Source organism: Engraulis encrasicolus, chromosome 2 (genome assembly GCF_034702125.1).
Source record: "Engraulis encrasicolus isolate BLACKSEA-1 chromosome 2, IST_EnEncr_1.0, whole genome shotgun sequence".
Classification (NCBI taxonomy): domain Eukaryota; kingdom Metazoa; phylum Chordata; class Actinopteri; order Clupeiformes; family Engraulidae; genus Engraulis; species Engraulis encrasicolus.
In genome coordinates this window covers 12,325,274-12,351,298 of record NC_085858.1, presented here as the reverse complement: position 1 = coordinate 12,351,298, position 26,025 = coordinate 12,325,274, and the positions used below count along the sequence as shown (strand labels likewise).

The window sequence follows — 26,025 nt, the reverse complement described above, 5'->3', positions numbered from 1 at the left end:
TGTCCTTGATTTGTTATTTGAGAGAGAGAGAGAGAGAGAGAGAGAGAGAGAGAGAGAGAGAGAGAGAGAGAGAGAGAGAGAGAGAGAGAGAGAGAGAGAGAGAGAGAGAGAGAGAGAGAGAGAGAGAGAGAGAGAGAGCAAATGGTAAAGAAAAGACAGGTGGATCCATAGAAGGATAAAATGATAGATGGAATAGCTGAAAGAAAGACAGAAAGGAAGAAAGAAAGAAAGAAAGAAAGAAAGAAAGAAAGAAAGAAAGAAAGAGAAAGAAAGAAAGAAAGAAAGAAAGAAGGCAGAAAGTAGGACCAATCTGCTTGCCAACTCCCTCCAACTGGCTCAGCTGAAAGGAACTGACAGTCTCTCTTTGCCTTGGCTGGAAAGCCCAGCCCAGCAGTGGGCCAAGTTCTCTCCCAGACCCAGCTACCCCATCCCCAACCCATGCATCCACTAACCCCCATCCCCTTTGGTCTCCCAGCGTGACAAAACACAACATGCACCTCATAGATAGCGAGCCACTCCCACAACTCACAGCCTCCCCTTTGCCATCTCTCTCTCCTCTCTTCCACAGGCATCCGCCCACCTCCCCAAAGAGCTTGCTAGCCACCACAACCCCCACCACCTACTCCCCCATCTCCTCACTCCTACCCAGCAGAGCCCTATGCCTTCTCTATCTCCCCCTCCTTTCTGCATGCACACCACAGAATGCTACAGAACCTGCCACCCCAACTGCCAACCCTATCCCGCTCCAACTCCCCATCCCCTACCCCCTGCTCCCCCTGGCCGGGGCGTTGGAACATCTCTGCGAGGTAGATAAGCGGGCCGGGCGTCCAAGCACATGCCACTTTCAGGTGGAGCCACGCTGGGCTGTAAATTGCTTTGTGGTAGCACCATTTCAGCTGAGCTCCGTCTGTCACACAGGACTGTGTTTGTGCATAGGTGTGTGTGTGTGTGTGTGTGTATGTATTTGTGTGTGTGTGTGTGTGTGTGTGTGTGTGTGTGTGTGTGTGTGTGTGTGTGTGTGTGTGTGTGTGTGTGTGTGTGTGTGTGTTGGTCAGAAAACTATAATCAGAAAACCTAAAACTAAAACAGCATAAAATCATAAATATCAGAAAATTTAAAGACAACAGACACCAAGCATTCCTTTTCATTAAATTTCAAATTTCTTTCTCTCTCTCTCTCTCCTTCACTTTCCAGGCCTTAAGATGCCCTATTACTTTCTCTATCTTAGCTCAGAAAGTAAAACCGGCCTTCTGTAAATTTTGCAATGCCATAAATGAGGCTAGACGATGCACAGTAGAGGTACAGCACAACTCAGGAGTCCACAGAAACCACGGGAAAGGTCAAAAACAATAATTTGTACAGGTGAGCTGATAGGTGGAAATAGAATGCACTGTATGTCACAAACTTGTGAATTACAGTTTCTTGCTCTTTGTGTTTTGTTTTCCTGTGAACTACTCAACTCTATGGCAGTGTTAAATGGGAATGGGAAATTTACCAGCTTAGATGTCGGCCACCTCTGATGCAAATGCAAAATAGCGGACTGAAAATTGCAGTGAAAAACTGTTCTGTCAGACTTGATTGTGTGACCTTTGTAAATGTGGCAATGGACTACCCCAGGCTGTTAAGTTTCGCAGATAGCATTGCAACAAAAATAGAAATTATGTGTTGAATCTGACAAATTAATATAACTGCATGCATAGTGTTACAGTGCATAACGGCGTTCATACAGTAGGCATACAGTACAGCACGTAATGACATAATGAGGAAGGCCTAAATATTAGAAATGATACTCAGTAGATCAGTAGATTCATTACTTGAAATGAAGAAGAGGACACAGTGTTGTGCTGTGTATCCTCTGTACAGTAATGAGGAAAGTGTGGGTTCCCTTTGTGAGGTAACCAGAGATATGAGGTGGTGGACACACTATCCTGGTGGCAGAAAGGCAGGGGGATGAATGGAGGGAAAGGGAGACAGAGAGAAACAGAGAGAAATAAGTACGGAAAGAGAAGGTGAGACAGTGAGAAAGAGATGAAAGATATAGAGCGACACCAGAAGACAGAGAATGAGAGTGAGAGAGAGAGAGATGGAGAGAGAGAGGGAGAGTGATGGAAGGATGAACTCCATCACCATGGCGGCTCTGGCATCTCGAGTGTCGGCCAGTGTGCCCAGAGGAGATGCCTGAAACAATAGCTGCCCTCCTCAGCCAGGTCAAAGGTCATTGCCATGGGACACACGTGCCAGAGAGGCACACCGCGGGGCTACAGAGCTCTGTTTCTGTCTCCCTTGCTTCAGTCATACCTATCTCTCTCTCTCTCTTCTGCCTTGTTCTGTCTTTCTTTACTAGTCCATCTGTGTTCTCAGCCTAGTGCCCCAGTGGTCATACACACACAAACACGCACGCACGCACACACACACACACCTCAAACACAGGCTACACACACACACACACACACACACACACACACACACACACACACACACACACACACACACACACACACACACACACACACACACACACACCAGGGCTTGACACTAGCACCAGCCAACCGGCCAAATGCTGGTAAAACTTGGCTGTGGCTAGTAATACTTTCAGTGTCACTAGCCAATTTGTCTGGCAGCTTATTCCTTGGTACGACATACGTTTCATAGCCTACTGTATATTCTATTGTTTGCCCCTTCTGTATCAATTGTTTGCATTTAAGTTCAAGAATCTATTTGCTTGATATACTTCCATGTAGAGCGCTATACACTCATCTTGCTTTAGCAACTCATCTTCTCAGATTAGACGTATGCTATCATGATAAAGAAAACAAAATGATATAAAATCGGTGGCTAGTGGAATACCTGAATGGCTAGTGACTTGGGAAAACCACTAGCCACAGAGCACGGTGGGTGAAAAAGTTAATGTCAAGCCCTGATACATACACACACACACACTTCATCCTCACCAGTGTGCTTTGGCTCCAGGGCTTTATGACTCATGATTCACTCTACGAGCCCAACACCTTTTCTGACAGCACGTGTGTGTGTGTGTGTGTGTGTGTGTGTGTGCGCGCGTGCGTGTGTGTGTGTGTGTGTGTGTGTGTGTGTGTGTGTATGTAGAGAGAGAGAGAGAGAGAGAGAGAGAGAGAGAGAGAGAGAGAGAGAGAGAGAGAGAGAGAGAGAGAGAGAGAGAGAGAGAGAGAGAGAGAGAGAGAGAGAGTGTGTGTAGCCTACCGGTACGTCTGTCTGTGTACGTAGCCTGTATGTGTGTGCGCGTGCATGGATGCGTGTGTGTCCATGCACACTTTACTTTGGTGAATCCAAGAACACCATGAACAAATCTGCAGGGTCACAAAGACCCACATCTGCTCTGGTATAAAATATAACCTCTTCTGTTCTCACCCCAAGTCTCAGTACCAACACACAGCTGTTCAATAGGACAGTGTGGACTAGGGTTGCACATGCACAATATATCGAAAATGTATCGAAATCGTGATATCAAGAGTGGCGATATGCGTATCGCGAAAATGACCTAATTATTGCAAACAAGTAAAACATTTCTATGTAGTCCAATCACTTGTACAAATGCGCAAGAAGCCCGCCATGACCAAAGCCACGCCCCCCCCTTACAGACAGACAAATTAGTGAAAAGAAAAACACTCTGCTATATTTCTAAATATCGTTTAAATATAGTTATTGAGGTATTGCATGCTGTTATCGAGTAGACTATGAAATGTTTTTCTGATATCGTGCAGCCCTAGTGTGCACCATCCATGATTCTACTGTATCCATTAGTGCCAGTTAAAGGGAGTTGCCACATGTACAAATCAATGGCGTGACTGCATCAAGCCTTCATGGAGATCCATAACTGAGCAGGGCATGTCACCAGGCAGGCCACCAGCGCAGGGCCCTTCGACACAACATAGCACACACTACTACATAATAAAGTGATCATGATTTGGATGCCATAAAAAATGCTGCCGTTTCAGTGCAGTAAACTATTATGACAGTGTTATATTAAGAATGGCATGATTTGTACCGGGAACTGGTAAAGTACTGCATTAGAGGACATAGAAACTTCACACTACTTGTTTTTTTTAAGTACCGAAATGTACCGAAAAGTACCGGTACCAAAATATTGATCATTGATTGATCGTGACAACATTAGTCCCAACACACAGCTGCTCACTAGGACAGTGTGCACCATCCATGACTCTCCTGTATGCGACATTTCTCCATTAGTGCCAATTAAATGGAGTTGCCACATGAACAGATCAATGGTGTGACTGCATCAAGCCTTCATGGAGATCCATAACTGAGCGGGGAATGTCACCGGGCAGGCCACCAGCACTGTATCACAGGGGCAGGGCCCTTCGACACAACATAGCACACACTACATAATAAAGTGGTAATTGGACACTTGGCAGAGTTGCTCTTTCCGGTCAGTCGGTCTCACTCTCTACGTGTTGAGCTAACATTGCAAGATTTACTTTGTGTACTGACTTTGCAACCTATAATGGTAATGAATGATTTTTAGATCCAGGACGATGCAATACATATTTTTGTATCCATTTATATTTTTGAAATTCATGAAAGTTAATGGCTTGGATGGGATTTGGATGGGGATGGATTAAAGATCTGTCAGTTCTGGGGAAGATAAAACAAATGGTGTTAAGACTTTGAGCAACAAAAATGTTTGCACTGATCTCAGCTTGAGTTGTGCAGCCGCAAGTAAAATCTGGAAAAGTTTTCTCTGCATAGATGCTTACAATGTGCAGGCGTTAAAAATAGGAAAATAAATCTTTTTTTGTGTGAAGATAAGTTAATGCGGAAAGTGGCTGTGACAGGGATTTAATACTGTCCAGAGGCTAAGAGTCTCTTATCCAGTTTAACTTACTTTATTTACTTTCTTCCTTAAGCTGATGTCTGTGTTAGCATTATCTTCTGTGTAAGCTTTCCCTCCCGATAACCTCCTGTTCACCTCCCCTCCCGGATGGCTCAGTAGCCATGTTGAAGCAGGCAGGGAAGCCGAAAGGGGGGGGGGGGACAAACGGGTCAGTTGTTCAGGGGCCAGGAGGAGAAGGGGGCCCAGAATTGGGTCTCATTTTGTGTTAGGTGGATCGGGTCTTTGTCTCAGGGCCCAGCCAAAGCTGTCAGATGCCCTGGAAGCAGGCACACTGTAAGGGCTGGAATATCCTTGCTGCAGGCTACACTGCACATGCACATTTCGTTTATGTCCATTTTGCATGCTGAATAGTGCAACTGAATGCAAGGCATGCAGACACATGCACAATATTGACACTGCTGGGGACGATCTTCTGAAAGAATGTATACATTAGGTCAGTGAAGTGGAGAGACAGTCGACAGTGAGGGAGGGGACCTTCATTGGCTATCTGCCCCCGAAATGATAGGTCCAGAATTGAACCTATGCATAGTGCATAGTGCTCAGATAGTTCTGCAGCAATTATGCGCATTCGTTTAACACATGGTTGTACGCGTAAGTAATGTCACCCAGCAAACGTAAACAGTAAAAAAATGCTGTGTTAATTTCATGTATAGCCTATGGAATCTAGTATTTAACATCTTTGAGGTTGTATTTGGTCCCAGAGTATTCATTAAGTGTTGAATTAGTTTTTACTGTGTACTGCCATTACAGAGGTTCTCCATGGATCTGGCACCCTGGTCTTGCATCCTCTGAGGGATAACACCATTACTGAAACGCCAGCACCACGGCTACGCTTTGAACTTTGTACTTAGATTTTCCTCCTAGAAAGCACACTAACCTGGCTTGTATGTGGACGACATTCTAGAAAAACAAACTGCCTCGCCATAGAGGAGAGGCTAACAGAAGTAGTCCATATCTTGAACAACGATAAGACCTGTGGTGACCTTCTGCTGACCTTCTCCTCAGGATGTGAGTCACAGGGTGTGACCTTGGGGATTCAGGCAGAGGGGGGGAGAGAGAGATGGGATCTCAAAGCCCTGCCAGACTCACTGTACCAAGATAAAGTTACCATAAAACAAGTTTTTTTTGTAGCTTGAACTAAACTGTAAAACAACAACAACTAAATAAACTAGCTACCATTAAACTAAATAATGCCATTTTGACTAAATGACCTGGATGAATGGGAATATTCACATGCATTATCATACTGACACAAACACATCGTATCCTCCAGGACGGAGGGACGGAAGTCAGGACAAACAGGAACAAAAACACCAGAGACGAAGTTCAATGCCACACTGACGCCATAAATCTCTTACAGGTTTGAAGTTCTTGATTGCTGTGACGGGGAGAGGAAAAAAAATTATGCAGAAAGAAATAACAAAGATGTCCCGCCATTTCAAAGTCTTACAACGTTTGGTTAGAGTTCAGAGCATGTTATTAAACTGGCGGTGTTGATAACTCACACTAGAAGCTGAACCAATTTATTCAGACCTCCCTCATTACCTGCGCAATAATAGCAGTATCAACTGTTCCGCTGCTGCCAAAACCGTAACGGACAATAGCCCACAGACTGAATTGGATTTAGCACCTTAGCACCTGCATAATGCCTCTGGGTGCTTTATGGAGCACATATTGAATTTGAACTTTCAACAATGAGGTAGTGTCCATTGTATCTTTCACTGCTGATGAGAGTGACCAGTACCCGAGAAAGGTTAATGCGGTCCGCTACCACCTGATATGAGTCAGGAATGAACCCAGGGGTACTGAAGCTCAATCCAGCCGACGCAGTGTTTTAAGTATACTGCCGTGTCAGACAGGCAGACAAAACAGATCAAATCAAACAGACATAATACGCAGCAGTGTTTGTATGTATTATGTCCGTTTGATTTTATATGTTTGTCTGTCTGACACCATAGTATACTAAATACACACTGTGCAGCACTGATCTGTTTCTCAATGTTGTGTTGATGACCCCCAAAGGGAACGATGAGGTTTCAAACAAACAACCACATAATTATTTAAATATACAACAGCACTCCTATCTGAAGCAAAATGTAATTACTGTGATGTCCCTGGCATGTGCCCTTCATCAGACAATAATGCAGTAATAATAATAATAATTTGCCCGATTTTCTCCAGCACTTAGACTACTCAAAGGGACGAGGGTCTGCTTAAAGCCATTACAGACAACACATGGTGTTTTCACACGTTCACAGAATTTTAGCACATTAATGCAGAGCCACATTTACACACAGACGACAAAAAACACTCCTCTGAACAGAACCACCACACTATCAACTCCACATTTTCAGGGAGGTGCAATGATGCCGCGAGGTTGTGAATTATCCCTTTGGACACGCTTGGCTTTCATTTTGGACTCGCCAAAAACAGATGCTTTTATCTGAGGCGACTCGGGCAGTAGCACATTTCTCTTGCCAGTGAGTGTGAGTGTGCGGCGCCCGTGCCCCGGGTGCTGTTAGCACTTTAGCAGGTGAAAGGCAGAGTGCATCCTCTACTACTACAGTACATACACCCACTATCCTCAGAGAGCCACACCGACAGAGACACAGAAAGGACATGTGGCCGTTAGCCAGATTTGACGGTACTGACACACAGGATAGCCTAGAAATCTAGACGCCCCTAGCGACCGCAAATTGAATTTGCTCCCGGGGGCAGTCTAGCGGACCCCGGTCGTTTTGCGAGGCTGAAAGTTATCCGATGACAGGGCCAATCAAATCGCGAGGGGGGCCGGGCTACTTAGTAAACAGGAAACTTTCTAAGAAGAAGCATGGTGTCCGTCCGTGCTACGTACAGCACGAAAGTGCACTTAATTTAAAAAGCCTGGATGATAATACATTTCGTGTCTGACATGGATTGATGTAATAATACACCATGAACTTATCGGACACAAATAGATCACAACACAATACCATTTGATCATTCGATGTTTTAAACTAGCTCGGTAAGCTAAGTTGAGCATTTTACAGGACCAGATAGTCACACGCTATTATCAGACCACTACTGTAGGTGTAGAATGAAATTGCTGCCCCAATTTCTAATAAGACACATGCCATTAAAAACGAGACATTTGGGAGCTTTGAAAGTCTTTGAGTAGCTTACTAAATAGATGGGAATGGCATAGTCTACCAAGCTAGTGGCTAGCTAACTGTCGTCAATAACACAGAGCTAGGTATCCAGTCTTAATATAACCATTTAACAAGCCCCAAATGGCTCAACATTTCGCTGGATGATCAAGAAGGGCCGTGTGGTTGAAAACGGGGCATTTTTGAACTGTATAAGTGAAAACACGATTTATTAGGACACTTGTTTGTGGCTGTGGCAAGGAGGTCTACATAAGGGCCGTGATCATCACATGCAGTCACTGCTACGACGGCTCGAATTTGCCGCTCCACCTACAAAGGGGCCCTCGCTGGCTAGCTAACCTGTCGCCAATAACACAGAGCTAGGTATCCAGCCTTGTATTATATGCCTGCCCCAAATTCTAATAAGATCCATGTAATTAAAAACGAGACATTTGGGAGCTTTGAAAGTCTGTAAATTGCTTACTAAATAGATGGGAATGACACCTAGAGTCTACCGAGCTGGCGGCTAGCCAATCTGTCGTCAATTACACAGAGCTAATAACCAGCCGTGTATTAGTTATGGGTATACAGCTAGCTAGCTAACACCGAACATGCCATGTTGACAACAATCATAAATATAACCATTAACGAGCCCCAAATTGCTCAACATTTCGCTGGATGATCAAGAAGGGCCGTGTGGTTGAAAACGAGGCATTTTTGAACTATGTAAGTGAAAACACGATTTATTAGGAAACTTGTTTGTGGCTGTGGTTATCACACGCATTCACTGCTACGACGGCTCGGAGTTGCCACTTCAAGACAGCTGTGACGTTACACAGAAGTGTGTGGGGATTGGTTGTTTGCCATCCAATTGCGTGGCGTTGAGTGCTGAAGCAACCGTTTATCCCGCCCACACTGCTGCCCAGCCCTCCTAGACCCTGGTACAGCTTTTTGCTGTACGGGTCTGGCTCGCTAGGCTAACGCAGGGACACTTACAGGAACCTCTGAGCTTTAGCACTGTGTGTGTGTGTGTGTGTGTGTGCGCGTGTGTGTGTGTGTGTTTGTGTGTGCGCGTGTGTGTGTGTGTGTGTGTGTGTGCGTGTGTGTGAGTGTGTGTGCGTGCGTGTGTGTGAGTGTGTGTGCACGCGCATATATGTGTGTGTGTGTGTGTGTGTGTATACATGAAACAAGTGCATGTGGAAGAAGATGAATCAGTTTTGAATGAGTGAGGAGGGTGTTAAATCATCCATGACCCAGATTTTTTTTTTTTTTTTTGGAAGGCAGGTGGGGGGCAGTCAACTCAACAGCCCTGTTATGGACAATTAAGCAGCCAGGGTACAGCAAGGTTAGGCAGGAGTCAGGACAGAGGGTAGAGGGAGGTGGAGGGAGAGAGATGCTGAAGGATGGAGGGTTGGTTCAATTTGCCTGTGTGTGTATGTGTGTGTAGGTGTGTGTGTGTGTGTGTGTGTGTGTGTGTGTGTGTGTGTGTGTGTGTGTGTGTGTGTGTGTGTGTGTGTGTGTGTGTGTGTGTGTGTGTGAGAGAGAGAGAGAGAGAGAGAGAGAGAGATCTCAAGGTCAAGCTTACAAACAGGCCAATTAAGTTGAAAAAGGAAAAGCTGTTGCAACCAATTACACCTCACTGTCAATATACTGTAACCTTATGCAGATTGAAGATATTCACACCAATCTTTTTTATTTCAAGATGGTTCTACACTTTAAGGTCACACGGTTAGGCATAACTGTCCAATTTTCAGCAACTCAAATTTGTATAACTATGTGTGTCTACAGTTTGTGAGCGCATGTAGTCTGGGCTGCCCAATTTTCCTGTAATGTTCCACAAAAAAATTTGACCAAGTAAAGCCGGGCATACACTGTGCTATATTTTCACTCGTGAGTCTTAAGCTTCTGCTCACACTGCACGATGGAATTTCACTGTTTAAAAGTTCACAACTCACGACTCACGTCCTCACACTACACGAGCCGACAGTCGGATGCGAGCGAAATGCTTCCACCGTACGACGCGACAGGCATGTTTCCCCGCTCTGCAGAGGAGGGAACATGCTCACCTCAGGTGGAGATGAGGTCGCGCTCAACAGCGAATCGCACGGCCCTATTAATTTGTGCATGTGAAGTGTCAAATCGGGTCGTAGCACTGCTTTAACTGTGCGATTTACGCACGAGCCACGACCAGAATTTCAAACCGTTTTGATTTTCTTGCGACCCTGCGATTGCACGATCGTGAGGGGAAATCGCTTGTCGTTACCCCATGTACACTGCACGATGCGAGACTCACGATTGACCTGCGATTGAGCAAGAAATCGGCCTGACTCTCAAAAAGTCGTGCGAGTGCCAAATCGGGGCAAAATCGGGGCAAAAGTCGCACAGTGTAAGCCCAGCTTAAGTCTGTTCACATTGGCTATCATTGCACCAGTACGTCCATGCATTTCCAACGGCGTAGAAGTGGGTGTAAGGAGAAGGCATACAAGGTCTGTCATTGACCCTGTTGCCAGTGTCAATAGTTAACCCATTGTGTCCTAGAGCGACATATACGCTGCATTCAAGTTCTTGAGATTTGAGCTGTTTTATTAAAAATGTGGGTATGTTAGAGCTGAATGAACACTATACTAGTGCAAAATGAAGGCTCTAGATTTTAAATGTAACTTATTTCATGTTTGTATGTGCTTCGGAGGCTGAGATATTTAGGATTTGATAGGCAGAGGGCACCCTTACCAAAAAAGGGCTTAGGACAAAGTGGGTTAAACACAGACCAAGCTCATCTAACAGAATATTTCTTTTACTTTTTAATGGCTATCATTTGCCATCAAGTCACGATTCATATAAATTCCGTTACTAAATATTCAAGGGTTTGTTCCTAGAACCAAGAAAGTACTGTATACCAGAAAAAGACTATTATTAGTAAGTGCACTGTGTGTGCTACGACACATTGATTTTTAATCACAGGTATGGTTATTTATGGCTGCTTGAATTGATACGGATGATCTGGGTTTTATTTAAGGATGGTGTGGTTTCTGAAGAAAGCCAGCCTGAGAACAGCACAATCCAGTTGGTGCCTGTGTGTCTGGAGATGAAGCGAGACCGTGTCGTGACGTGACAGAGAGGAAGAAGACTCTCGTCTGTGACGTCAGGTGACCGCAGATGGAACTAGCGGTGAAGCTACAGCAGCCAAGAGCGCAGGGAGCATCTGTGCCACCGTCACACCTCTTGCTCGCTTCCCACACTCACTGAAGTCACAGCCTGCCAATCAGCTAATTTTGCTCGGCAGGGGCAACACAGTATCCAATCAAATGACAATATTCCAACACAATGCCTTGATTAGCTGGAATGGTGTATGGCTTGTTCAGATCAAGACAATAGTTTTTTTTATCATTAACTCAGTCTTGCTTACAGACACATTTGGAAAAAAAAACGCTTTGAAGAGAGGCAAATTTCATAAATTTGATCAATTGTCTGGTGCATTATTAGCGAGCTAATTACAGTGGACAATTAGATTTAAAAAAATTACTGGGCTACCCACTTTTGATAAATTGCGAGGAAGATTATTAATAAAGTTGATTAAAAGAGATTAGGATTGTAGGATTACCTCATGTAACACGAGGTGTATTAGATAGCAGAAATCAATAAAGTGTGTATTTTAAATACACCAGATGAAATGTGAGCAGGATTAAAATTTCAGGCACCACACTTCTATCCATCTAGCCCACACGTTGATGATCATTATACTTCCTCTCACCAACCACTGCCACAAGAGGACCGAAAGAAAAAAGAAAATAAAGAGAAAAGAAAGATTAAAAGCGCAGACAAAAGTGTGACGTCTGGCAATGACATACTTTTTTGCGCCAGCGCTATAAAATCCCCCATTCTGTGGTGAAAAAGATGGACAAAAACATGAAAGGCGGCAGGAAGTGGGAGGCAAGCAAAGCAAAGCGCCGTGGATTTAGGAGACAGCGAGACATGAGGATTTTGAGTTGTGAGCCTTCTGCGCCTTCCAGACTTCAAAAAGCTTGGAGATTTCAGAGAAAAGGAGAGGGAAAAAAAACAAAAGCCTAAGGTGCGATTATCTGCAGGGGATAGAGAGATGAGCAAAAAGAAGGGTGGAGGAAAAATCCTATTATCATTAACTTCAGAGAGGCGTTGGTGAAAGGGTGTCTCGAGCCAACACAATGATGGGCTTTAGGGACTAAATTTAGACGATAAAGTTCTTGGAGGAAAATGACTAGCAGTGTTTGGATGACAGTGATGTGTCTCGTGTGGCCTCGTGGTACCTTCAGCGTTAATGAGGCCAGGGAGAATGGGAGTGTGTGTATGTGAGTGGTTATATGTTTTACACAAACCTATGCATGTATGCACACGTGCTCACATGTGCACACACACGCAAGTACGTACTTACCTACACACGCACATTCCGTACAGATTTAATTAAGCATTTTTTTGTTTAAACATTTTTTTGCATAAGTGTGCTCATAAGGAAACACACCTGTGCACATACGCACATACACCCCCAAGAAAAACCCATATAAACAGGCACACACGCACAGACACAGACACACACACACACACACAAACACACACACACACACACACACACACACACACACACACACACACACACACACACACACACACACACACACACACACACACACACACACACACACACACACACTGTAGGGCCTTTCATCTGTCGTCTTTATCATCTGCTACTATTAGCATATGTTGAGACGTCACATGTTCATGCTGCTTGGGAGTGACTGGCATGCGCCAATGACGCCAACACACCACCACAGCACACACTGCTCAGTTGGAGCTAGCACCCCCACACCCACACACACCCACACACACACTGAACCCCGGGCCCACCCGGCCGGTACATCATCAAAGAGAAGTTAAAAGGAAGTTAAAAGGAAGAGTTTGTGTGTGTGTGTGTGTGTGTGTGTGTGTGTGTGTGTGTGTGTGTGTGTGTGTGTGTGTGTGTGTGTGTGTGTGTGTGTGTGTGTTTATAATCTCCAACCGATTCCCCTTACAGAGGAGCTCCAGTGAGCGGCATTAAAACCCCGGGCAGGGTGCTAATTAAAGTCAACCTCGTTTGAGCCTAGCATTCCCGCTAGCACACACTTATCGCTACCGCTTTCAATTCAGTTCAAAGCAAACCCACCTGTTAGTCACAAACAGCAAAAGCTAACGGTTACCCACAGCAAATATAGTGGGGGAAAAACAAATATTTGGGTTGGTGTGTGTGAGGGTGGGGCTGGGTGGTGACAGGGAGGGAAGTAGCTTTTCCCATCACCAAAATGTCAGTGTCTCAAACAACCATGGTTTAAGAAGATATTAAGAAGAAAGGAAAATACCCGATATGGTGGGTCTGTTTGTGGAAGGCGTTTGGGTGTGTGAATGTTGTAACAGTAGTGCATTTGCGTGTGTGTGTGTGTGTGTGTGTGTGTGCGTGCGCGTGTGTGTGCGCGTGTGTGTGCGTGTGTGTTTGTGTGCATGCACGTGTGCGCGCGTGTCTGTGCAAGCACGTGGGTGTTAGTGTTAGTGGAATATTATTATGCGCATTGGGGGGATGTATGAGGATTTTAACTCAAAAAAACCTGCAAAGGGAGGCCTAATCCGGTGAGCCTGCATGAAAGTCGAACGATCTTAATCCAGGCAGGTAGCGTGTCCAAGTGTGAAACTGTATCCCCCGATAGTGGCTCTCGGCAGCCCAGCAGCACACAGTAGCTGATGAGGTCCTGATATGGCAGCGTTCCCAAGCCAAGCCAAGCCGTGGAATATGGAACTAGAACAAGGCCTAAAAGATTGTATCTGCAGAAATACAATTCAGATGTGCAGAATAATTTCACATACGTGCCAGATACAATGTATTTGTGGAAAAACATCTTGCATCTGCAGGTTAATTTTGTAGATCTGCACACATATTTTGCATCTCCTAAAATATAAAACGTACCTGTATAAATGTTTTGCAGTTGTGTGGCAGTAGGAGTGTGTACAAATGTGAATCTGTTTTGCCATGCTGTGCGAACCTCTTCCTGCTCGGAGCAGCAAGCACACAAGTGTGGATCGCTTTTACAAGTCTACGAATTTTGGCCCTCTTTTGATGGGGGGTGGGGTCAGAGGGTGGAAGCCAATCAAATCACCGCTTATTGGCAAGTTATCGCTTTCCATGGGACCAATCAGAGGCATGGCTTGACAGCAGGATCAAGGCCTCTGTGTGTGCAGCGAGAACAGGCCCACTCACTCGTGCGTTTACACGACACAGTCCAGTAATAATGCAACTCTAACGACGGAGCTGTAATAACTACCGATACATAAATATAACTTGGAGTGCTAGTTATTAGGTTTCTGCAGGCTGACGATTCCGACGGAGCACCAACAGGTTGTGGATGACGCAGACAAAGGTGAGTGGTTTATTGTTTTTTTTTATTAGTGAGACCGAACTGCACTTCGTTTGTACCTGTACGTTGTTTGTGCTCAGATTGTGTCTCCAATTTCTGTAGCTCTAGTAGTAGCAGAGAGGTAGAGCTAGTAGGCCGCTATTCATGATGCAGGTGACTAGGTCTACTTGATGGGTTGTATACTGTTGTTGTACACATTAGCATGAAGCCTTTTCGATATAGCCAGACAGAGGCACCCCCCCCCCCCCCCCCCCCGCCCCCCCCCCCCCCCCCCCCCCCCCCCCCCCCCCCCCCCCCCAGCAAATGACGGCTGTATGTTTTCTGTGTACCCCGGTGTGTACTAATTTGTATTTGGATCGTTCATGTATCAATATCATTGTATGAGAGTACGATGCTTGTCAGCCCGCTAGCATAGAACGAGATAGCTAATCGATCGGATCCGCCTAGCTTGAAATGCTAGCGCCAGAGAGATAACACAACGTAGTCCTAACTACCGTATTCCTAGAATCTCTGCTAGCGTGGCTGTTGAGCCAGAGAAGAAAGATTCTTCACTCTCAGACAGGGTCTGATTCGCACTCTCAATGGTCTGACTAAGGTGCCAGGTTGACATTTTAGTAGAACTAGACTAATAACTAACTCTAGTATCCACGAGTTCTTCTTAACTTGGGTTGTATGATCGCTGTCATTCAATATGACATGTTCTCTGTGTGTTAGCTAGCTTCGATGACGGATAATAGCTACCTTATTTGTTAGCTAGGTAGCCATTTAATGTTAGCTAGTGTTAGAACCAGACAGATGGGTATTCTTATCTCTAATTTTGTGTCTTGTGTGCGAAGAAACGTGAGTAAACTTAATTATTTGATGTCTGCATGTGTTAGGCTACGGTGTATTATTTGGCAGGAGTTGTTTAAAAGTTGTGTACCGTAATTTCAATCGCAGAGGTAGGTAGGCAGGCCTATTTTGTTTACCCCAAAGTGTGTTACTGTTTTATCTGCAGCTGTTTTATCTGGATGGTTATTATTGTATCAGCCTACTTGTATTCATAATGCGTTAATATATGTGTATAATGGATGTTTTCTTATCATTATTTAGTCGATTATGAGGGGAAACCTTGCCGTTTTGGTTGGCTATTCTGAACTTGTAATGGGGCATTTGGTATCTAGCTATTAAGTCAGGCTAAATGCATATTTCTCTGAGCGGTGTTGCCGCACGTCCAAGTTTTCCCGGAGTTTTTTTGTCTCTGTTTTTTTTGTGGTCTGTTCGGGAAAATGGAATAACCTACCAGTGAGGTTTTGTACTTCCTCACATTGTCTCCCGTTGTGTAAGTCAATTGGTCTCCAAACCATTCACAAAAGCTGTTTGATTATTTTGATTGACCTGAGGGAGTTCAAACATTAGCGCGAAAGACCATACAACAATGCCAACCATTATCAATCGAAAGGATTAAATGACGTGGTTAGTTTGCCAGGAGGAAAGTTATTTGTCATCTTTGCAACCTCCATCAATGTAGGTGAGTCATGACGATATGTGATCATCAAACACTTGGGTTTGATAATGTTGTAGTGCTAGTGCACGTCTGTGGGCACGCACCATTGCTACATCAACCTGTCCCTTCAGAAAATTTAAGAGTAGCTGATGTCCGGAAAAGACCGTGTTTCCAATGTTCTTGTTCCAAAATTGTTGTTCTGCCTTCCATTTAATTCCATGCCCGAGTTTAGTTTCTCCCACATAAATCTTATGGTGAATACCGCTACCTAGTGGACTTTCTCGCGGTACTGCGCCTTCAGCGCAAATCTACTTCCTGGTTAGTTTCCAGTGTTTTCAAGTGTTTTCTGTCGTTAAGACACAGACTTCATCTCTCCCGCAATTTATATATTTTCACACTTGAGCCTTGGACAATATTAGTCTGTAAGTAATCATTTTGTGATGGATGTTGTTTGTAACGAAATTGCATAGATATTTTGATGTATATTTCTATATATTTGCCTCAAGAAGTGATGTTCACTTTCCTGTAAAGTTTGGCTAGTCAGATTCTACTTAGCTAAGCTAGGCCACGTTGTGTTGACTGAAAATAGATCGCTGGGTTGCTTGTAGATTTGTGTGTCGTGCAAATGTTGAAGTAAGTGAAACTGTTGTATGTTTATTTCGTTTTCTGTTAACAGTTTTACAGTAAAGAGAAGTGTTAAGAGATGTATTGAGATTGGAAGTGCAAGTGTACAAAGTGAAAGTGCAAGAGAAAAGTCAGTAAGGAAATGAAAGAAAGAAAATAAAAGGACACAGTTACACTTCAGCTTGCCTTCTCTTGAACTGTTCGCTAGCTGTCTAGTTCTGCACCAGTAACGCAGACCGAGGGCAGCATAGTTGTCTATATTAGTTCTTGCTTTTCTCCTGATTTGCTTATGGGTTAGCAAATCAGGCATTATGCCTACTGCGGTGGTGTCACATGCAGACCAACACATTTCAAGAATATGTTGTCAGGACTTGTCAACTTGCCAGGTGCATAACTGATTAAGTTGGATGATATATACACATTTTATAGCGTGTCCATTCGAATTTCGTGTGTAGGCCGAGAAAGTGTTCTATGGTGGTCAACACACTCATTTGAGGGGGCAGCTCTGAATACAAGATTGCCCCATTCGCTGCTGAAACCTGGCCGAGGCGGAGTAGATGCTAGTAGGCCTACTTCTAGTATTTTGATGTGTTGCTCTCGAACTGAATGACTCGAATTTACTTTTTTGTGTTTGCGCATGGTGCACCAGCAGTACCAAAAATATATACTATAGTGGACCTCCATGTCATCACTCCTTTTTTGCACTTTGTTAACACACACAAGACACAAGGCATCTGTGATGTGAGTGTCCGCAGCTCTCAACCCCTGCGCTTGGGCGCGATGTGAACAGTGAGAGGATACTGCTGTTCTGCACCAGGACCAGGAACTGGTGTGTGAGCAGTGTGTGAGAGAGGAGCACGAAGATCATGTCACCTGCTCCACTAAGGAGGCCGCGGAGGACCGTAATGAGAGAGAGAGAGAATGTTTTTTTTATATACTTATGAACATTATAATTTTGAACCATCTGCCTTCACGTTAAAGCTGGTTGGTTTTAATGAAATATCAGGAAGACATCAAAGTGTACGGCTGTCGTCTTCTCAATGTTGACCATTTCCAAGACAGCGCTTCAGTTTTGAGTCTACACTGTATCACTGTATGTTTTCTCATGATGATGATGCGTGGGTTTTTTTTACTGAGGTCCTTCAAGGATAAGCTGAGGGGTTTAAATGATGAGAGAGTTAGGTTCTTTGTAATGGAAAGACACAGCGTCAAATCATGCATTAAGTTATACATTCTACTGACATGAATGAGTTAAAACAAATAAACATAGGGTTTCTCGTGCACACCAGAAATGTTCTTATGCCCGCCTGAAAATGTTCTGGTTCACACGTGCGCGTCACTTTCCCCTGCGCACCTGAGATTGTAGTTTCTGGTAGGCACGACGTTTCTGGTGTGCATGAGAAACTTTCTAGTAAGGTATTTTTTAAAGGCTTTGTTACATTGCCATTGTACACTACATGCACAAGTATTCCCAGTATTTGTGAAGTCACAAGTATATGAATATGTCAACTACTAAGATGATTGTGTAAAATCATGTGTCTTGTGTGAGCAGAAGCAGTCCTAGCACGCGGAGCGTCTGGTGAAAGCGGAGTTTGAGAAGATCCACCAGTTCCTATGTGATCGTCCTGAAGGAGTAGGAGGACCAGAAAAGCCGCAAGATGAAGGACACCGTGGACAAACTGTCTGGTGACATGGCCTCCCTAATGAACGCCATCAGCACCATAGAGGAGGCCATGGATGCGGATGACACGCTGTTTCTGAAGGTAGGGACAGTGTGTATTATTGCATTCCATTATACTGTATCACTATTGGCAGACATTTTTGTCCAGGAAAATGTTACAAACCCTGGAGCAATGTGAAGTTAGGTGCCTTGCTCAAGGGCACTTCAGCCATGGTGAGATGTGATTGACGCTAGATCACGCTAGAATTCTTACTGGCCGGACAAGTGGCTGGCTGCATTGCAGAATACCGGACATTTAGAATATCTAACGGACCTTCCATCATATAGCCAAACACACACTCCCTAATGGGTCAAAGTGGCTAGTAAATTGGTCTTTTCTACCAGCAAAACTTAAAATTCATTAGCATTGGGCCAGTTGGCTGGTGTTAAAGAGCCAGCTGCTTGTATGCATGGGGAGCAAAAGCGCGCTCTCTTTCATGAAACGGTTTTGCAAGCGCAATGCCCTTTGTGTTTACTGTTAAAATACAAAAAAAAAACCCTGAATTGTTCCTTGACATCAGCCAGCTGTGTGAGTCAAGTGAAAGGGAAGCAACTTGATTGGGGAGAACGCCGTGGGGGACGAGAGCGCAAGCAACACTATTGCGTGCTGTTTAGACTATTACACGTTCATTTACATAGGCTATTCATAACTATTTTCGTCTTTGTTCAGTTTCATATCACTGGTGTTTTGTGTAACATTCAGTGTTTAAAATGAGCTAATATTATTTAATGATTAATTTTAGTCCTTTTTTTGTCTGACATTTTGGCCGGTCACATTTTATTTTGCTGGTCATTCATGATGCAAAACGGCCAATGTCCGGCCACAGCCGGCTAACGTGAACCCTGCCTACGACAATCTGATTCTACAAGGGGTGTCACGATAACCGGTAATCAGCCACGTTAAAAAGTGCTGACAATAATCATTACAGCTTGAAAAAAAAAAACACTGTACCGTACCGGATAACCATACTGTACACCATGACACTGTGAGCTTTTTTGACCTCTCCAAGTCTGCTGATGTTGCCACAGAGGCACACTTTGTTGCCTAACACCTAATTTCAAAGCTGTAGTCAAAGTGAATTGCTGAACCAATAACATGTAATTACATACTGTGATCCTCCTCATAACTTCAGAATGACAAGCAATTCATGTATTGTGCCTTAAAACATGGGGGTTTTCAGCTTGTGTAGGACTATCAATGCTTTTTGTTCAACTAAATTTTTCAAAATTGCAACATAAGCAAGGCGAGCAATGGAAGTAATTGGCTTTGTATTGAGTCGAAGTTGAATTGAGACAAAAGCGAGGCTAGAGGCAATTAGCGTGACGAGAGCGACAGTTTGTAGTTGAACTCATAGGAATATTATTGCCAGTCCGGTAAAGATAGCTGAGTATGTCGGGTAAACTTCACTGCGAGTTTTACCTCCTGTAAGATGGTCTGGACAAATTACCTCTTTAAAGTTTCAGCTCATGTTAATCACCCACCCCTTGCCGAGTACGGAGGGTCCTATCGTGCATGTGGTTATGTTTGACTGAATATAGCATTGCCCTATCATGCTCATCCCCCGCCAATCGTTTCCCTTGACGACAGGCCCTGATGACCTTTGGCCGCAACACGGCAGGTGGCTGCATGGCGGTGTCGGACGACCTTCTGACCGCGCACTACACAGAGGACTACCAGGAGCAGCAGCTGCCCGACAACCCCGAGCGACTACAGGTATGTAGGGGTGTCACGATAACCAATATACCGTCGCCCGTACACCATACTTGGATCCATGCTAATTTCACATTCAGTATTTAGGAGTCATTCTTCCTTTATGTCATTTCTGTTTCACTTTCATGAAACCACACACATGCATATAGATTACATGTAATTACTGATTTTTTATTATAATAAATCCCCAAGAACCACTTGAACATCTTCAAGTGTGCATTCTTACCGTTACCCCTCAGTGGCCACAACTTTCCGCAAATAACTTATTCATCATATCAAGTTATATGTATTTGTAAACTCCCTGACAACAGAAACATTCATCCCCAGAAAATGACTGCTGTATGTTTTCTGTGTACCCAGTAAATGTTGATGATGGTGCAGCTCCTGTGTGGACATGCTCTGTTACAACAACACAACACAGAGCCAGAAGACGAAGCCGTAACATAAGCAGCAGGTAAGTAATACACGTGATGGCAATATACGTTCATTAACTTCACAACTATGTGTTTGTGTTTAGTTATGGGTTCCGAATAACATTTAGAAACATATTTTTCACAATCGTGTGTGAATGCAGCCACCTCTAATTCTAGTTCTATAGCATTTGTAGGGACCTCAGTAAATGTATAGCCTATTTAGCCATCCCATTCGTGTAAAGGGAGTCAGATAAAGTAAAGCAATTCAATCCACTGTATCTTGTCCTGATCATCACTATTATTCTTACTCTACATGTTCTAAACAGGCTGCAAGTTGCCTTTCCTTCCCTGTAGAAGCACGTTACGGGCGGCTATAAGCAGTGTGCACAATGCATTCCAAATAAGAACACATTTGACATAGAAACCATAGACTAATCTGCTGTTATCAGAAGTGGTGCCAAAGTATTCTATTGAAATTAACCAAATGCTCAGCAAAATAAAATTAATTATTGCCATTAACATAGCACAGCACGTTTAAAGGACCAGTTCAGTCAATTTTTTTTAACATGCAGTTGTAATGCTCACACTACCTTGGACTTGTCAGTACCTGAGGGTTTTTTTTCTTCTTCCGAAATCTTGGTCATTGTAATGGGGGCAGTGCTTTGTTTACATGTCAAAAAAACATTTTTATTTATTCCCAACACCCAAAAACATCCGAAAGGTTATACAACATCAGCAGACAACTAGAAAACAGCGGTACCTTTCGGGAAAATGTTTGGAGTAGTCTTATGCAAAAAACATTTTTTTAAATGTAAACAAACGCTGCCCCCATTAGAAAAGCTCATCCCGGATAATAATCATATCTCGTGGCATCACCGAGCAGCGGTGTAGTCTACTTTTTTGAAGTGGGTATACTGTATATTCGAGCATTTTTTGAAGTGGGTATACTGTATATGAAGAGTTCAGATGCAAAACCCCCTAACTCCATTTCTGAAGACCTGCACTTATGTATTTTTAGAGAACCCCATTGTTGGTTTGGTTTACATTCATGTACTTGATAATACATATAAATAGTTATATTACATAAATAAAATTAAAAAATATGCAATTTTGATAGCTTTGTATTAAATAAAAATGAATTAAGATTATTTTCTGAAAAGGCACTTAGGGGGTTTTGCATCTGAACTCTTCATATATTTATGCCATTCTAAATAATGGATCAATCAATTTTAAGTGGGTATACTGAAGCCCCTAAAATTTAGAAGTGGGTATACTCCGTATACCTGCGTTCTACATAGACTACACCACTGTCACCGAGTACTGACAAGTCAAGGGTAGCGTGAGCAATACAACAGCATATTGAAATTGACTGAACTGGTCCTTTAAGCCTACTTGCCCAAGAATATGGCAATAAGAGTACTTTCATCTGTGTGACAGTGACCTATACATATTCTAGATATTGTGCTATCCTGCAGTTATGTTATGCCCATTCACTTTCATTTGATTTTTAAGTGAAAACGAAAGGATGTACGTGGTCTACACTTCTGTACACAGACTCGTGTGCACAAACAAATCTCAAGACAACCGATCACAAGTTATCTGTAATTGCCAAAAGCGTCTTGGGAAAGACAGCGGGCAGAAGTGATCGTCTGTTTTTAACCCCTTAAGACGCGGCTTTATACATTTGTTGTTACCAGTATGGTAATGACCAAGTCGTGGTGCATTACTAAAGGGCCTGTGTTGTGTCATGGTATTGTAGTGCTATGGTAGTTACATTTCAATGACTATTACAGCGTGCCTCTGGAGGTACGGCGCGCATTAAGGGGCTACATACAGCTGATATAAACTGTCCTGACCTTAACCTTAACGGAGCACAGTGGAAGTTGTCTAAATTATATTTCTCAACCTAACCTTTAACTGTCAGTTGCTTTGGTTAAAAGCGTCAGTAAATGTAATGTAATGTAATCTCTCCCCCACTTTCAGTTGCTGTTGAATGACCGTGCTGACCTCCAAGCTGAGCTATGGCAAGGCAGTGAACACATCAGTGGTAAGCTTCTCCATACACCTTCATTGTCTTTGTCCTCACCCATCGAAATTGTCAAGCTGTTTGCTCATTATTGCTGAGCATTGTATATTCCTCATAACTCATCGATACATGTTAATGCCAAAGCCCTTTTGAAAAGTAACATTTTGAAAAATACTTCAATAAACACAAAATATATCTCCACAATATGCACAGACTATGTTTAATGCAATCTGTTTAACAGACAACATAAAACTAAGTTCTATATTAAAACTTTTATATTTTATATATTTCTAACTGTTCATTGACAGAAATTTCGGATCTGCCAATGACATGGTGGCAACTCTGTGAATTTAGGCAAGTACACATAGTTGAGATCACCTGAGTTCAAACCGAGCATCAGAATGGGGAAGAAAAAATATTTAAATTACTTTCAACATGACATGGCTGTTGGTACCAGAGGGTCTTGGTTGGGGTATTTCAGAAACAACTGATCTACTGGAATATTGAAGTTATTGTGATACACATAACTTACTAAAATCTTATTCTGTTCTCCAGGTTTTGGACCAACCAGCTCTCCAGCTGCATCACTGAATCGGTGGAACTGCACAAACTACAAGTCTGCTGTGCCTCATGCATACTCCCGGTCGACCACAGTGCAAGATTTAACTACTTATAACAAGGGACAACATGGCATCCCCCACATCCTTTCCCATGGTGTTGTCTCAATGTTTTTGAAGTATCTGGTTTGTGTGTGTGTTTAAGTTACTACTTCTGACCACGTACTATCAATAGGTGTCTTAACACTTCAGAGTAACAAGAGAAAAATACAAATCAGAGCAGGCCAAATTATAAGTAAAGTTCATAAAGGTTGGAGCAGGCTTCACCCAACAATTTTTCTCTTCTTTTAAGGGTGCTGACTAAAATATTGTAAAACTGAAAAATGAAAAAAGGTTGCATCATGAATAGGTTTCTTTATTACACAGACGTTTCGGCGTTCTGCCTTCCTCATTGTAATAAAGAAACCTATGCATGGTGCGACCTTTTTTCATTTTTCAAATTATAAGTAGCACATTTACACCCTACTATAGTATCACAAGGGATTGGTGACTTTGGTGAATAAAATAGGAAGTAAGTATATTTCAGCCCTTAAGACTCAGAGAGAGAGGAATTAGTTAAATGCGATTTAATGAGAAGATAATTGACTATGCATTTAACAGAAGGTAGACAGTCTTTGGTGTAGGTCCAATCATCAGCCCGGGTCTTCTTGCGCCAGTAGAGCCTGATGTAGCTGTGCAGCAGGAAGCGGACCTTTAACCCCGCAGACAGGTAGACTGGACCAACCTGGTGGTGGTGGGGATGGAGGAGCAAATTTTTAACCACCCGAACCTGCAACAGCAAGAGTTAGACATGTCACTATAAAGGGAAGTGGTGGTTGCTGATTGGCTCTGCAAAATGACATGTGGCATTCGAATCTTACTAGCAGAACTAGCGCTGGCTACTCTCCTCTAAATCAACACAAAATGTCAAGTTATTGTGTGCCTTAATAATGCAACATGTGCAAATGTTCAAGATGCCTTGCCTTGCATTTATTTTTAATAACATGACTTTTCAAATCACAATTTTATGCAACAGTATGTATACATTTTATTTTTAAATGATTGAATGAATGAATGATAGCTTGAGTTGTGACTCCTTGCATTTTGTTTTAAAAACAATTCATTCTGTTAAACATTCTTACGCAAAGGACTTTTCCCTATTTGAATGTCATACAAAATTGAAATTAAACATTGAGTGTTTGCTCCTTATTTTTTGTTTTGTTTTGTTTTGTTTTAACTCAACACGAGCCATTTGTTAAAGGTCTCACGGTTTCCCCTCTTTGAATGCTATACATTGTATAGTAGCAGTAGGATAACATTATCTGTAAGTTTTGACTGATACGCCCAACCCAAGAACAACGTGGACTGGAGCTAAGGTGGGTCGTCCAAAAAACAGAGTTCATGGTGTTAAAGAAAAAAGCAGAGGTTCATCAATTGGCTCTGATTTTTTTCCCCCCATTGTTTTCATGGTCCTCTATAAACACATTCGTGGGGGAGGGGAATGTGTTGTAGTTAGAGGATTGACACTATTTCACCCCTGAGCGCACTGTTTGATGAACTGCAGTCACTATATAGCAGGGGAGGGGAACTTTTTTTCATTCAAAGGGCTGTTGAAGTCCTCCAAGGGCCTCATTATTAACACGAACCAGGATTTCCCCCGACCCCTCTCTAAGCCCGCCCCTTATATATAACTGAACTCTATTGCAAACGTAATTGGTAAGAGTCCTTTACAAAATGTGTTATATTTCATGTGAAGCGGCATAACATTAAACTCATGTCGGGGGCTGGATAAAACAGACACAGGTTCCCCACCCCTGCTGTAGGCCTAGGCTACAAAATGTATTGAACAAGCTTGCTATTGAAAATTAGAAATTAAAATGTTGGCTGAGCATGGAGCAGCAAACTAGGCTGTGCAATTTGCCACAAGCCATGACGTGAATTCCATTGCCATAGTAGGCTACTGAGTACTGAACATTGGGGTTTTTTTGTTGTTGTTCTTGTTTAACAGTGGTTCCTTCCAGAAGCTGCATGACATTGGTAGGGCCCATGGCTTGACCAACTCGGCAATGCAATAGGCTACATGCAATTATCTATGGAAGTGCTAGCTGAAGCAATTGTAGCCTCCCCCCATGTCAGTATCAATGACGTCTAGGGGTCTCTTCTATGACTAGTCCGGTTTCAAAAGATTGGAGCTTGTTTGAAAACTACCTAATGCAACATAGGCTAACTACTTTCCAAGCATACAGTTTAAAGGTGCTTGGACGCACACAGGAGGCGTCAGGACCCTGTTGCTGGGTATGTGTGCAACAGACACGATGCCAAAGAAGCTAAAAGCACTAGTAAGCCACAGATAATTATGTTGCCAATACTGGACTTCATAAAGGGACAGAGGGGGCAAACCTTTCCGCAAACTTCGCACCTGATTGTGTGTGACTCCTCCATATCGGTCTTCACAAGAAAGAGAAATTGCGTCCTTCTGCTGCCTGGCTGTGCTGTGGTTAGATCCACGTTGTTTTCGCGAAGCCTGATTGGTTGGCAGTAAGAGATGTTTTGATTGGCTCTCGCCATATGACCCCACCCCCACGTGAAAACCGGCTCAAAATTCGTACATCTGTGAAAAAAGTTTCACAGCCGTGTGCTCGCAGCTCCGAACAGGAAGAAGTTGGTAAAGCATGACACAAGCCGTACGCACTTCTCTTGCCACAACTTCAAAACATTTCTACACATACATTTTAATATTTTACACATACGTTTTCCCCCACACACATGTGCAAAAAAAAACCACACAGTTACAAAACAAATGTACAGATGTGAAAATAACCCTGCAAGTACAAGGTGCAGCTTACACATTTGAAATGCGTTTTGTGGAGCTGTAAGATTTATGACCTTAAAATAGCTCCATAGTGGCAGACCATTGATAAGCCACTTTCTGCGTCAGCCATGCCTTTCAGCTCTCTCCCAGCTCCTGCAACTTCCCAGCTCAGCTAGTTCTATTTCAAATTCCTTATCCAAACCCTCTC

At 43.3% G+C, this 26,025-nt stretch overlaps 1 protein-coding gene and 1 long non-coding RNA gene across 2 annotated transcripts in view; both read right to left on the bottom strand.

Moving 5' to 3' along the window:
* The window catches only part of LOC134468349 (junction plakoglobin-like), a 142,541-nt gene that overhangs the window by 73,524 nt on the left and 42,992 nt on the right, over positions 1 to 26,025 (bottom strand). The gene's annotated exons all lie outside the window — the stretch shown is intronic.
* On the bottom strand, positions 23,578 to 25,520 carry LOC134468323 (uncharacterized). The gene is made up of 2 exons (XR_010038755.1): positions 25,425 to 25,520; positions 23,578 to 23,795 (listed from the first exon to the last, which is right to left on the bottom strand). It is a non-coding gene; the product is annotated as an uncharacterized LOC134468323 (long non-coding RNA).